Source organism: Cornus florida, unplaced genomic scaffold (genome assembly GCF_030987335.1).
Source record: "Cornus florida cultivar Cherokee Brave unplaced genomic scaffold, ASM3098733v1 CherokeeBrave_3.0.0_Hap2_Chr07, whole genome shotgun sequence".
In the NCBI taxonomy this organism is placed as follows: Eukaryota; Viridiplantae; Streptophyta; class Magnoliopsida; order Cornales; family Cornaceae; genus Cornus; species Cornus florida.
Genome location: NW_026775577.1, coordinates 32,740,173 through 32,755,641, shown reverse-complemented (window position 1 = coordinate 32,755,641; position 15,469 = coordinate 32,740,173).

The window sequence follows — 15,469 nt, the reverse complement described above, 5'->3', positions numbered from 1 at the left end:
CTAAATGTTGGTAGACTTAGATTTCTAGCCAATCTATTGGTCCTAAACATGTATTTTTATGATATGGTACTTGGGATGGATTGGTTATCTCACTACCACACCCAAGTTAATTATTATAATAGGTCTATTATATTTGCTATACCTGGTCGGGATATGTACGTCATCCCTAAGCCATGTTCTAACGAGGTTTCTAGCATATATTTGTTTTACGTTGAAGAGGAGACCGAGGAGGAGATTACTGTATCACTGGATAGTATACCAATTGTACAAGAATTCCTAGATGTATTTCAAGAGATTCTAGGGTTGCCACCTAGTCAAGAGATAAAATTTGTTATTGACTTAGCACTAGGCACTATGCTTATTGCTAGGGCACCATACATAATACACCAGTGGAGATGCGTGAGTTGAGGGATTAGATTCAGCAATTACTTAGTCAGGGTTTTATTCGTAGGAGTACTTCACCCTGGGGAGCACCAGTTTTGTTTGTGACGAAGAAAGATAGTTCACTTCGCCTATGCATAGATTACAGGGAGTTAAACAAGGTTACTATTCGTAATATGTACCCTCTGCCCAGGATTGATGATCTTTTCGATCAATTAAAGGGAGCTACATATTTCTCTAAGATTGATTTGCATTTTAGATATTATCAACTTTGGGTTAGGGAGCAGGATGTTCCTAGGACAACATTTCTCACTAGATATGGTTCTTATGAGTTTCACGTTATGCCTTTTAGACTGACTAATGAAACAACAGTCTTCATGGATTTGATGAACAGAGTCTTCAAGGCTTACTTAAATTAGTTTGTCATCGTATTCATTGATGATATTTTGATCTATTCTAAGTCAGAGGATAATCATGCTAGACATCTTCACATAGTGTTGCAAACGCTTCGTGAACACTAGTTGTATGCCAAGTTTGAGAAATGTGAATTTTGGCAGCGAGAAGTGAAGTTTTTAGGTCACGTAGTGTCAGAAAGGGGGATTACGGTAGATTTTGCCAAGGTCTCAGTAGTGGTAGAGTAGGGACAACCTATTTCACCTACAGAGATTCAGAGTTTTCTCGGATTGGCAGGATAATATCATAGATTCATTCAGGGGTTCTTGATGATAGCGGGGCCATTCACTCATCTGACTAAGAAGGGTGTACAGTTCGTATGGGATGAATACCATCAGAAAGCTTTTGATGAGCTAAAGAGCAAGTTGGCTTCTACACCTGTTATGTTTACTCCACAAAGCGGGATAGAGCATCTTGTCTACACAAATGCTTCTTTACAGGGTCTTTGGTGTGTGTTAATGTAAGAGGAGCAATCAGTTTCGTATGGATCTCGTAACTGAATCCACATAAGCTTAATTATCCGACACATGATTTAGAGTTAGCAGCTGTGGTCTTTGCCTTACGCATTTGGTGGCATTATCTGTTAAGAGAGTCCTTTAGATTATTTAGTGATCACAAGAGTCTGCAGTATTTGTTTATTCAGCGGGAGCTAAATATGAGGCAGCGCAGATGGTTAAAGTTTGTGAAAGATTATCATTTCTCTATATAATACCATCCAGGAAAAGCGAATGTGGTAGCAGATGCACTTAGTCGCCAACCCTATGCTCGTCTTTCTGTATTATTAGCCACTGAGTGGGATACATTGAAGATAATTGATGAGTTGTTTGATACTTTTATGGCATGTGTGGTAGTTACACCTTCTATCATTCACAAGGTACTCAGGGCATAACTTACGGATCAGCAGTGCATTGATAAAGTTGCAGAGATAGCTTTTAGAGTGGTTCTATTTTACTATGTTGGGATTGATGGAGGCTGTAATACCCTTACTTTTCAAAAGGATATAATTGGAATTTAAATTTTTATTTCTTGTGTATTTTCGGTGCTCATGTGGCTATGTGGTTATGTGGCTTCATCGTATGTGTTTAATTGAATAATTGTTTAATTGAACTATTTGTTTTAATTTAATTATTTGTTTTAATTTAATTGTATGTAATGTGGTAATTGAAGTAATTGTTTCATTGTTTTATTAAATAGTGTTTTAAATTTCAAAATTTTATTTTAAGGATGGACTTGAACAGTAGTAATGGACCAAACAATTGGGTCTCATGGACTATTTGGATAGAAGGTGTAGTGGGTACGAATAATACCCATGGATGGTTATACATATATATATGGGTATATATGTATATAGAGTTAGTTTAATTATTAATTATTATTAATGATTACATTAGTATCATTATTCATTAAATATGTATAATATAATTTTAGGGTTTTATATATAAACTATGAAAGCACGTTGTGGGATAGCCGACTTATATAAATATTTATTTTATATTTTCTTGTCTTTTCTGTTCTTTTCCATCTCCTCATATAATTAGGTTTAGGGTTTTGATAAGCCTATATAAATATAACCTTATGTGTCTGCCAAGGGTTTAGAACCCTATTCATGGAGCAGTGGAGGTAGAGAGAATTACAAAGAGGTTTGAGAGAAAATTGAGAGGAAGAATTAAGGTTTGCCTGGGAACAAGGGGTTGAACCAAGGAGAGGCTATTGAGGCTTGCTCGTGGGTTGAACCTAGGGCAACAAAGGAGTTGATGACAATTAGAGGTCGCCGGAAAGTCTAGGCAGAGGACGGTTAAAGGTTTCAAACCGAAACCTTAAGAGGCAAGTTCTATTTCTTGTTTTTTCCCTTTGACCTGTGTTCTGTGCATGCCTAGGTAATCTCCAAGATGAAATCGGACTTTAATAAACTGAACTTGGTTGCATTCTTAAATTGATTTAAAACAATTTTTTTTATATGTCAGTAGATGTTCTTGCTTGATCTTGTGAATTGTTGTATGCAAATTTGTTTTGATTTATATTTAAGATGCATATTATCTATATATAATAAATTTTAGGAACCTTTGGAACTTAGAATAGAGGGTTAGGACTTGTAATAAAGGTGATCGGAATGATCAGAGGAGGTCGGAGACGGAGAAGAAGGAGAATAGTGCGGCTCTCAAGGAGAGAACTGGCTCCCTAATGGAAGGAGCCGGCTCCCATCAGGGGAGAGCCGGCTCCCTTGCTGTAACACACCTACGGGGTGTATTTTTGGGTTTTTTTTTGAATTTCAGGGGCTTACATGTGATTCTAAATTTTAATGGGGGGTTTTAAATGATTTAAACAATTATGTTAAAGTCCCAGAAGGGTTAGTCTGTGCTGTTATGCTAAGGGATTGGACATCATGAAGTTTTAATACAAATCTGCATGCTATCATGGACTAGGGAAATTTAATTGCCTGTTGTTATTCTAACAAATTAAATGGATTATTATGGAGTTTCTTTAGAGTATTTTAGTATAATGTGCTCCGGTTATATTTCTGATTATTATTATATCATTATTTTGGAGTATAATTGATGAATTACTTATTTCTGTTTTATTAATTATTGGACTGCTTTGCGGATTTTAATTGATGTTTAAATGTATCATTTATTGCATCAATTATTGGATTTATGGATTTATTTGATGTATTACTTTGGATGTTGCATCATTTATGGATTTTGTGTATTATATGCACCGATATGGATTTTGTGGCACATTAAGGATGGATTAGATCAAAACGTTAATTCCTACCTATTCATGCATAATGGAATGGATTTACCAAAGATGTAAATCTTATATATTTTCAAGTCAGGTCAACTAAAACAGTTGAATGACATATCGGATGTTTGTTTTTATATTCTATATTAGGAAGAATATTATATATATATATATATATATATATATATATATATATATATATATATATGATTATGGTACCGTGATATGAGCTTGAGTCTCCGGATCATGGTTAGGGTGAGCATATCGCATAGGATGAGTAACTAGACATAGTTGATGTTCCCTGGTAGGTCTAGGTATACATGGCCACTTTATGTGCGATTTACATGTTACCTTCTATTCAGGTTGAGACAGACTTATGGACTAGCGAGTGTCATATAGTGTGTATATATACATATATGGACTACTTAGCTATTGTTGAGGTTGTCTAGGATGTATCTGCGTATCGGGTCTCTACTTGGACTGCAATAGAGTAGAAATTGTTTGTGGGTTTGACCCACCATAATTTTTCAGGTATTTGTCAGGAGTAGGGATTGTTCGTGCTGAGTAGGGATTGTCTACTTCATTTCTTCCGGATTGTGTTACTTAGGAGTTTATTTATGTTTAAGATTTCTGATGTAGACAGTTTTACTGTTATTTGGTTAGTTTGGTTTTCCAGGGGTCCACATAGTATGGATTCCCGAGTTATATAAGCTGGAGGATTATTTGTATCAGAAGAATGTATTAATAAAAGTTTATTCTGAGGATTTCATTAATGGATTATCGTTTTAGCTTTCTTTCAGCAATTTTATGTTTTCCTTTTTATCATATTTGTATTCTGTGTTCGATTATTGCCATTTGTTTTTTATATCCTCGGGTATTCGGGCGTGAGCCTGGCCAACCCGCATTCGGAAATCCGGGGGTATCACAGTTGGTATCAGAGCACTCCTAGTTCAAGTGTCCTTAGGAGTGTCTTTCGTTATATGACTTCTGCGTTGCGTCTCTAAAAACTTAGGGCCCATATTAGGATTCGTAATACTCTATCTACGGTTCGTTAAGAGGAGCTGATGTCAATTATATTTTGTAGTCACAGAATGGTTGACACTAGGAAAAGGATGGGGTCCAGGGCGAAAGCGATAGAGACCCAAAGGAGTACGTTATCGAGTTCTTTGCCAAAAGCAGAACTTGGGATCGAAGGTTTTGTTCTAGGGTTGGCATTACTTAGAAAGTACAAGCCAAGGAAAGATTAAGGTGTATGTGTTAGGTTACCGCATATCGGGGTCAACATGACTTTAGTTGTTTTCAAAAAGGAGACAAGCGAGGATTAGGAGTCCAAAAAGGATCCTAATGGAGGAGATTTCAGCGTATCCAAGAAAGAGGATACTAAATCTTAAAGATGAATGATCGCACGAGGGTGATCTTATTCACTAGTAGTATAGTGAATGATACAAGTTGAGTTGGTGTGGACTAATCTACATATAGTTAAACTTTCGTATCATCTCTAAAAGAGGTAGATAAAAATACTCTTTAAGAGTTTAGGGATTTGATGGAGTTCTTATTAAAACGAAATACATGATTTTATATCACGTTCAGGAAAGTATGGGGATTATGTAGTGATGTTCTAAGTTGCTTTTTAAAGCCACGTTAGACAGTTTGCATTCCGCATATAAGGAGGATGAGGAATTAAAGCCCTTGGTATTTGCTTAAGCAAATGAATGTTGTTTTTCAGCTATGTTTAAAGGATATGTTTCGAGGTTGGATAATTACCTACGAAACTATAAAAGGAAATTTTGTGAAACAATTTTTTCAAGCTGATTTCAGAGGAGGTTTTGTTTTATTGTGTATATCTTACATGATTTATTTTCGTCAATTATTCAGGATTAGGAATATGGTTTCGTTGGGGACACAAGTGTGTGATCAATTAACTACTGTTTTTAATAACATGGAGTAATAGCGCTATTTATGCTAGGATTATGAGCATGTGGTCATAGGATTTGGTAAAAATACATTCTAACCAATCTATTTGACCTAGACATGCGTCATTATGGTATATTATTTGGGATGGGATAGTTAAATCATCACTACAAGTCAAATAATCTACTACGATTAGTTTGATATACTTTAACGCCATGAAGATTTATCAGAGGTGTGGACTTTGTTGAACGTCTTCTTGGAAATTTCAAAAGTTGTTCCCAAGTCAGAAGAAGGATTTTGTACTGGTTTAAGTTTTTATTGGAAAGACGCCAAGTGAGGATAGAAGACTGACTAAATCTTCATTAGTCTATTCTTAATCAAGAATCTTTTCATAAGGGCGTGTCATTAGGAGGAGTTGCCGGAGTTGCATATCGAGGAGGAAGCAAAGTCTTTTCATTTGAACAAATAATATGGAAAGTTATTTTTATATATAGGTCACAGTTCACAACAAATAGTTGTTGCTAGGAAATTGATGACTATTTGGAGGATGGAAAGATTCCATATTCTTTTGAAGTTAGACAGGAAGTCTAATAGACACTTACCTATGTTAATGAAGTAGGATATGTCAAAGACATGAAGGTGAGACCAAACACCTAAATAAAGAAGAGGTGCACGGTGTATATGGAAAAGATGTAGTTAGTTGACTTTTGATAAATGGATTTACTGATTGATTTTCCATATCGTTCAGTTTATCACGGATCAGTATGTAAGAATTTAGTTACAGAGTTAGCTTTTGCAGATGCTCCAATTTAAACAATAGGTGTAGACGAAAGCTGGTGGTAACAGACTAACGGTGTTTTCTGTGGATAAATTGGAAGGAGAATGCAAGGACTGCGGTTCACAACTCTTGGTTCTTTATTTATCCTGGTAGAAATATGATGCTTTACGGTATGAAGTAGATATTTGGAGGACATGTAGGAGGAGGGACATAGTGATTTTTTATCCAAGTCTAATATCTATTAGATACTCGAGATAGACCATCAGAGATCACTAGATTCTTATAGCCATTTCCTATATTGAAGTGGAAATGACAGAGCATTTTTCACAGATTTAGTTGAGGGATTGTTGATTTTAAACAAGGGTCAGGATTCTGGTTAGGATATTGGTTAACTAATAAATTAAATCAGTTTCATTTTGTCTATTTAGAACTAGTAAGATATCAATTCATACAAATGGAATGGATTACGAGACAACTTAGATGGATAGAAGTGGTGATTCACACTTTGCATTAAGTTCTGTCTGGTGGACGGGAATATGGAAGTGGACGCTCTTAACAACCGATATGATATTTAAATCTTTCGGTTAGTTGTTGAGTTACCAGTTGAAGTTTTTAGCTTATGTAATAATAACACTTGATATTACCAAGGAAATTAAGGAGGTCAACTTCAAATATCGGAGTTGACCCTGGAGGCGGTGTTACCTTACTCAGATAGAGCTTAAGGTACTGGAAAAGGATTAGTAGATTCTGTGAATGATGTCAGAGTGACTGAGATGTAAAATTTGTAAATTTCTCACGGTTTACGAAGATGATTATGCGTTATATTGAGACATCTAATGTTAGTTTTGGTGAACTAGTCTGGATAGGGACATTTACATAACTGTCTCTAAGTGAAACACTTGTTAGAAAAGTGGAAAAAAAAATTGATAACTGGATATCATTGGAGATTTTTACCACTTCCGATATCAAAATGGGAGTAGGACTAATTAGAAATGGATGGTCAGTAAGAATTATCAATATTGAATTGGAATATTAATTCTATATAGGTTCAAGAATGCTGGATTGAACAGGTTCTCTGAGTGATATTGTTCGAGTAGTGTTCATTTTGGAGTTTTATATCAGTTCTATATCGCACTGATAGTAGTGTTATAGCAAGTGGATGTCTATTATAATGGATGAAAAGTGCTATTTAGAAGGAGTTTTAGGAGGATTTTGGAGCAGCAATTTTGCTTCATATCTCTAGACAGAGGATTTGATCGAGAACGTAAATTTAATCATGGAGGATATGCTTGGGATATATACCTTAGGTTTTTATGGATATTTGGAAGTGTTTAATTCACTTTTTAGATTTTTGTCTGTCATATTGTTGGCACAAGGAGGTTAATATGATAACATTTGAGGTTTTGTATATTATACAGTGCAGACCTCTTACCTGTTGGTTTGAAATGACAGCGAGGGTTGTATAATAAGACCTTGACTTCATTAAAGGATAAATCAGAGAGAAATACTCTCCTTTGTAATGAATTACACGCGGTTTGGAGGCGGTAGTAGGATGTTGTTAAATAGTTGAACTCGCCCACTAGAGTTTTCTATCAGGAAACGGTTGCTTGGGATGTATTCCATATGGGAAGCAATGTGCTTTTTGGAGGAAGGTCAGTTTTTACGTATTAAATTGACTTTTCACGGATTGTGTTTTTAAATTGAGGCAGTAGCCTATCAATTAGCGTTACCAACTTGTTCGCGCTGGATGCATATGAATTTTGTGCGTATATCCTACAAAACTTGGAGGAATGTGGATGTGATGGCCCAAGTTTTTCAACCCGGTGCGTCAGTGATGAATCGAAAGATGACCTGATAATGGATCCGAAATGCGGAAGCAAATGATAAAACATCGGTCTCTAGAGATACAACATGGCTCTAAGACACCATTATGACCCTCAACGAGGGCACGGAACCTAAAGGAATCAAATGGGGAAGCAACGTTTCAAAAACGAACAAGATTGAACCTAGGGGCAAAATCATCATTTCCAGCTTAAAAGTGGGTGCCACCGAGCACACCATTGAAAAAACAATGAAAAATCAATGAACTTAGACTAAAAAATCGCTTGATTCGGAGTCCGGATGAAGAAGATATAGCTTACGGAAGAAGAAGGGGCAAAACGATCAAAAATAGCAAACCCAAGAACATCTAACCGGTTAAATGGCCTATCTAACCGGTTAGAAGGCTAAAAACAGTGACAAAAACGCTGCCCACACTCATGTAACCGATTACGAGACCCCATCTAAACGTTTAGATGTGAAGGGGCAGTAAGGGTGCGACCCAAAAACCTGGCAGCAGGGGTTTTTCCGGAAAAAATGAAAATTTGAGGGCCTAGATGACATTTTCTGGAAAAACTCAAAGAAGAAACCCCCCTCAAAATCGAGTTTTCTACATGAATAATGAGAAAAATTGAAAAATACGCACTGTGAAATGCCCAAACTGCCCTCCCAAGAAAACTGGTCCAGAGGGTCCAAAAAGCTACTAAATTTAAAAACTAAGAGCTGAACTTCGGAAGCGATTTCCGATATCAAGAAGACATTTTCTGGAAAATCACAAAAAAGAAACCCCCACTAAAATCATGTTTTCTAATCAACCATGTAAAGAACGGAATTTATTTCCCAAAGAAAATTCCCAAAATACCCTTAGGTTAGAATGTGCAACAAAAGTGTAAAATGAGTCCGTAGGAGGCTCATTTCACCAAAGAAGAAGCTTTGCCTGGAAACGACCATGCACGCAAATGTAACTTACCTAGTAAAATGTGCTACAATGGTCCATGGCCCAAAAATATGGCCAATGCAAAATATGACCCCCCAACGGCCAAAATGCCAAAAATAAAGTTTGGAACGAAAACTTGGAATTTAAAATCATGAGATGATTTCAAAATGCCACTTGGCCCTTGGCCACACTTCATGCATGGTGAATGAATGCTAATGGAAGAATCAAAATGGAATTCCCATACCCAATGCAAACATGGTGAAGCAAAAACTCAATATTTTACAATACTTTCATAATATTCCATGAAGTCAAAATTTACATAGGATACAATTTACATGTCATTGGCCTCCGGCCTCATCTCATACATATCAAATACATCATAAAGAGTGTACTCATGTACACATTACATATAAGGAATCAAATGTACACATGTTGACATATAAGACTATAATTGGCATTCCAAACCAACCTTTACAAAAATGGAAGTCTCCAAGTCCACAAACCATCCAAGCATAATGAAGACCTCAACTTTGATTCTTGTACTTGAAATATGCCCCAGTATCATAGGGGTGAGTAACATAAAGCTACTCGTAGGAAATGAGCATGTATCAACCTACGTTTTACAAGTTTGCATGATTTAATTATTGTAGTTCATTCCACCTAACGTCTATGTCAAAGGTGAGACTCAAGGAGCATCCTAGCTACCTAAGATCATTTCTAGCATCAATCACCTCATTCATGAAATTATAGCAACATAGGGTCATACTTACACAAAGCAATAACATAGGAGAATGCTTACACAAAACAACAACATATAGATTCTCAAGGTTATCGACTTGAAATTTAAAACACAAAAACTACCAAAATGGGTCATGCCACCTAACGTCTATGTTCCAAATGAATTTATAGGATCATTCCTAAGCCACATTTGAACACCAAAACAAAAATCATGATATCAATACAATTTAACCAACATTGGAACTTTCGATACAACGCATAAATCATAATTTCACAAGGTTAACTTCTTGCAACAAAATATGGAGAATCAAATAAGAAACAGTAAGTTATAACATCATATAGTTATCAACTTGAGACGAAATGTGAAATCAACCAAAGTGGATACTTGGACGTCACGCCGGATCAGACCGACACCATAGTTAATTTAGGGTTACTAGCCCATGGGTAACCTCCCTATGTGCGCACTAGACTATATAGAGGGACAATCCCTAACTAGAACCAAGTCCTAGCCGTAGCTAAAGAACGACATCCCCAAGTTTTCAAAATCAACAAGTTGTGCAACAACGTATATATCAACATGTATATACAAGATATCAACTATCTACCAAGCACAACCAAATTTGGAAACATATACAATACATGCACAAAGTCTACAACTACTATGGCATGAAAAATGTCCAATACAAGGAGTGCAATTTCTTACATAAGGCAACAACATATTCATTAAGGAAAACACATTCTCATGAATATTAATATAACAACAATGCTCTTCAATGCATATAACACAATCGAGTGAATACTTCACAAGTCTAAATTCATGATCTTAAAATAGAAGCACCTTCTAAAACATGATTAAATCCATGGATAAACAAGATAGAATCTAATTACATCAAAATAATTTAACACTCTTGATTTCAAATCATTTCCAAATGGCCTCAATTTAATATATGATAAAAGACATATCATGGTCATTGTATATATTCACACAAAAGCTTAATTAGGCCTATAAAACTACAAAAATAGATTTTAATTAATTCCTTTAATTAAAGTCTTTAGATTTCCAAACTTAACCAAATGCCCTCAAATTAAAGTATGTTAACAAACATGCCAAAACTTAATTTAGAAGCATAATACAACTCAATTTCATGCAAGCTACGGCTATGAACTTTAATCTTTCACAAAAGATAAATATTAATTAAAAAGAACAATTCTTATTTGATTAATCCAAATTTAATATATGTTAACCAACATATTAAAACAAGATTTTCTACCATGCCACAATTCAAATCAAAGTTATATATCATCATGAATTTTAAATCTTATACAAAGAATTAAAAATTACTAACTTTCTAGATTTGATACAAGGCACATATATAATTTGTATAATCATGCTAAACACTCAATACAACACACACAAAAGCCTAAAACATTCCCTACCTCCATTTGAGATGAAATCTCAAATCCCCACCAAAATAAATCGGCTTCGAATCCGACGAAACTCCTAGGTTTTGTCGAGGACAACACCATGAACATGAATCCCAAGGAAGCCCCATCAAAAACACAACTTGACTTCAAACCCAAACTCAAGAAATGGCCAAAATGAGATTCCAATCGGTTGGAATCGAAGGCCTCGCCAAAGGGAACAATAAACACAAAAGCATCACCACTTTTTAATGAAGGGAAGAAGTCCAAAAGAGGAGAGAGAAGATAGCAGCCATGGATGGAGCTTGGATTGGCCATGAGAGAGGAGAGAGAGAAAAAAATCTGATTTTCCTTTCTAAGACCTCCTATTTATAGAAAAACTCAAAAAGTGCCCCGAACGGGCCTTGTCGGGTCCGGAAAAGTGGAATCTGAGCAAACGCAGTCAAACAGCAAAAGTCTATGAACAAAAAAGATTCAAAATTAGAAAATATGAATAACGGAAGAAACGGCGTCGAAAACCGAGTCTCGAGCAGAAAGTTATGCCCCGAACAAGTTCGGCAGCAACTAGGTCCAGAAACTCTGAAACTGGAGAAAAATGATTAAAATGGAATTCTATGAATTTACAAGGCAACAAAAAGTGAAAATGAATCCCGTATGAGGATCCAGGCTCCAGACGAGACATTTTGCAATAACTTTCGTTAATTGCACAATGGCCCCTACAAAAAGGGTTAACTGCGAAACTGCCCCAGAATGAAAATATCTTTCAAAAGATATTTTCTTAGATGCCCCTGAAATAAAATATCTTCAAAAGATATTTATGAAAAACACCCCAAGAAATAAAATTAATTCCAAAGATTTATGCATTCATGCCCCTATGGGAACCGGAAGCAACCAGAGTATTTTCTTGCAAAAGTAAAGATACGTATTTTGTGGAAACCGCTCACGATAAGGATACGTGAAATAAAAAACCAACTCCGAGCACAAGAAGTGAGGTTGTGCCAAAAACTGTCAAACGGAGATAAGACGAAATAGCGCATAGTGTCCAAAAACGAAAAATGCGAAAATGACTCGGTCCTCAAAGGAAGTTGTTAATTCACATGAAAGAGTCTCATAAACCAATTCTGAGCCATCGAGATGACACTAAGCGATGAAAAACCATCCACAGAAAAGAAAAGACAACGGAAAAATTTATCCGCAAAATTTGAGGAAAAAGGGAAAAGGAAGAAAATGACCGGGTCATTACAGTGAATATACCTTGTATAAAAATTGGGTAAGGATGAGTAGTTGTTAAATACAACCTACGTGTAGAACAATTTTTGTGTTTCATAAATATCGGACCCATAAATTTTCTTTGAGGATTTGGAATTCAGTGGAGCCCATACACAGATGCAGAATCCACAACGGCACGGAAATGAATTTTAACAAAAATAATTAAGAGTTTCGTGAATTCCGAGGACGGAATTTCTTTTGTTAGGGGGGAAGAATGTAATACCGCTAGTTTTCAAAAGGATATAATTGGAATTTAAATTTTTATTTCTTGTGTATTTTCGGTGCTTATGTGGCTAGGTGGTTATGTGGCTTCTTGGTATATGTTTAATTGAATAATTATTTAATTATTTAATTAAATTATTTGTTTTAATTTAATTATTTATTTTAATTTAATTGTATGTTATGTGGTAATTGAAGTAATTGTTTCTTTGTTTTATTAAATAGTGTTTTAAATTTTAAAATTTTATTTTAAGGATGGACTAGGACAGTAGTAATGGACCAAACAACTGGGTCTCATGGACTACTTGGATAGGAGGTGTAGTGGGTACGAATAATACTCATGGATGGTTATACATATATATATGGGTATATATGTATATAGGGTTGGTTTAATTATTAATTATTATTAATGATTACATTAGTATCATTATTCATTAAATATGTATAATATAATTTTAGGGTTTTCTATATAAACTATGAAAGCACGTTGTGGGATAGCCGACTTATATAAATATTTATTTTATATTTTCTTTTTTCCTAAATTATTTTATATTTTCTTGTCTTTTCTATTCTTTTCCATCTCCTCATATAATTAGGTTTAGGGTTTGGATAAGCCTGTATAAATACAACCTTATGTATCTGCCAAGGGTTTAGAACCCTATTCACGGAGCAGTGGAGGTAGAGAGAATTACAGAGAGGTTTGAGAGAAAACTGAGAGGAAGAATTAAGGTTTGGCTAGGAACAAGGGGCTGAACCAAGGAAAGGCTATTGAGGCTTGCTCGTGGGTTGAACCTAGGGCAACAAAGGAGTGGATGACAATCAGAGGTCGTCGAAAAGTCTAGGCAGAGGACAGTTAAAGGTTTTAAACCGAAACCCTAAGAGGCAAGTTCTATTTCTTGTTCTTTCCCTTTGACCTGTGTTATGTGCATGCCTATGTAATCTCCAGGATGACATTGGACTTTAATAAATTGAACTTGGTTACATGTTTAAACTGATTTAAAATAGATTTTGTTATATGTCAGTACATGTTCTTGCTTGATCTTGTGAATTGTTGTATACGACATTGTTTTGATTCATATTTAAGATGCATATTATCTGTATAAAATAAATTTTGGGATCCTTTGGAACTTAGAACAGAGGGTTAGGACCTGTAACGAAGGTAATCGGAATGATCAGAGGAGGTCGGAGATAGAGAAGATGGAGAATAGCGCGGCTCTCAGGGAAAGAGCCGACTCCCTAAGTGAGAGAGCCGGCTCTCCCTCGGCTCTCCCTGAAGGAGAGCCGGCTTCATGAATGGGAGAGCTGGCTCCTATTAGGGGGGAGCCGGCTCACTTGCTGTAACACCTCTACGGGGTGTATTTTTGGGTTTTTTCGAATTTCAGGGGCTTAAATGTGATTTTAAATTTTAATGGGGGGTTTTAAATGATTTAAACAATTATGTTACAGTCACAAAAGGGTTAGTCTGTGCTGTTAGGCTAAGGGATTGGACATCATGAAGTTTTAATACAAATCTGCATCCTATCAAGGACTAGGGGAAATTTCATTGCCTGTTGTTATTCTAGCAAATTAAATGGATTATTATGGAGTTTCTTTGGAGTATTTTAGTATAATGTGCTCCGGTTATATTTCTGATTATCATTATATCATTATTTTGGAGTATAATTGATGAACTACTTATTTCTGTTTTATCAATTATTTGACTGTTTTGCGAATTTTAATTGATGTTTAAATTTATCAGTTATTGCATCAATTATTGAATTTATGGATTTATTTGATGTATTACTTTGGATATTGCATTATTTATGGATTCTGTGGATTATGTGCACCGGTATGGGACGGTGGCATATTAGGGATGGATTAGATCAAAACGCTAATTCCTACCTATTCGTGCATAACGGAATGGATTTACTTGTAATACCCCTAATTTTAAAAGGATAGTCTCGGCATTTTAAGTATTGTTTAATTGCATTTTTTTTAATTATTTAATTGTTTATTTGCTTGTTTATTTGAATTAATTGTGAATTATGTTATTTAAATGAATTGTTTTATTTAGGTGTTTATTTAATTGTACTTGTTGTTCTTTTGAATTGAATTAATTGTATTCTTTATTTTATTTAAATGTTTTGTTTAATTGTTTGTTTTAATTATTTGTTTTCCTTCTTATGTGCTTATGTGGATTAGTGAATTAAATGTTTTAATAGTTTTAGGGTTTTATTTTCTTCACGGATGTAGCCGACTTGGTTATGTAAGTAGGTTAGTTTTCCTTTCCTTCTCTCAATATAATTAGAATTAGGGTTGGTATTTGTATAAGCCTATATATATACCTTTATACATCTGCCAAGGGTTGGTAAACCCTGTTCACGCATATAGAGAGACAGAGAGAAACAGGGAGAAATAGAGAGAGGAAGATTAGGGTTTGGCTTAGGCTAAGACTAAACCAAGGAGGGGAAATTGGCTTGCTCGTAGGTTGAACTAAGAGCAACAGTGGTCGATGAAAGCAGTAAGGTCGCCGGAATTATTAAAGACGACGGTTTAAGGTTTTAAACGGAAACCTAAAGGCAAGTCTCTGTTGTAACTCTTTCCCCTAAACCTGTGTTCTTTGCATGCCTAGGTAGACTCCAGGGGTTTAATTAATGCTAAAAAAAATCTTTTATGCATGTTTAAACTATATATAAACTAGTTGAATTAAACTAGTTTGCAAATTCTTAAAGTTTTGTTAACTGGTTTTTACTGTCTTTGAGTTTAGGCTTTGTTTAATTGAGATCATTGATGAATGTTGATGCCTAATAATTACAGAGGCCTTG